Here is a 934-nt window from a genome sequence, read left to right on the forward strand (position 1 = left end):
CAAGGAACAATTCCTAGTAGTTAACCAAGTAAAAATGCCTACACGAGGCTAAAACCTGCAGAATTTGGACCAGGAAGAACAGTAAATTCAGCCATCACTAGTGAGGAGGAGGCTGTCTCTCCCCTTCTGTTTTTTGCAGTAGCAGAATCAAACCCCACGCTGTTTAGCTTTAAGCAATGCCCCTTTCAAAACTGATGGAGCAAAGCGGACATCTGTCTCGAAGGCAAGCTGAAAAACTGCTGAATTTTCTTGTTGATCTTTGTAGAGATATTCATATATAATAGTCAGTGGATATGCTCTTTGGGAGGTTGGATTAGATGTGCATAAAGATTCCTTCTGCCCTCTCAGGTTATTCATTTTGTCATATAGATTTCTTTCAAAGTGTCTTCTTTTTATTACATTGAAATTCTGAAGACAGACAGTGATTTCTATTTCTCCAGAGAGCTTTACATGGCCATGTCAGCAGAAATGAGCAATTTTACCCCACAGGGATGTGGGAGTGCCATAAATAAGGGACTCCCAACATGCCAGATGTAAAGGAAGGCAGTTGCCTCCCCAAAATGTGAAGTAGGCCAACCTTGAACAGTCAGCTACAGTCTGATTTCAAATATCTCATGAGAGATCAAAGGGATTTACTGCAAATTCATTTCTTGGGTGTTTTAATATTGACAGACTTCCTTGCAGAATTTATGCAAGCAGTGGATTGAGGCCAACAGATCATCTGAGCCTGCAGATTGCCTGCTAGGCCATATCCTGGATTAAGGCAGGAAGGATGGAGCAGTCCTCCCATGTGGGTGGGATCTGTCCATATCTCACTGGTGATGCAATGTTGCTCTGTAGGGAAGTCATTCGCCCCAACTCTTTCAGGACAGCTTCTTATCCTTAGGGTATTCTGGGGATACCCGTAGGAGATAGGAGAAAGAGCAGAGCACTG

The sequence above is a fragment of the Eurypyga helias genome, unplaced genomic scaffold (assembly GCF_000690775.1).
Source record: "Eurypyga helias isolate BGI_N326 unplaced genomic scaffold, ASM69077v1 scaffold31770, whole genome shotgun sequence".
In the NCBI taxonomy this organism is placed as follows: Eukaryota; Metazoa; Chordata; class Aves; order Eurypygiformes; family Eurypygidae; genus Eurypyga; species Eurypyga helias.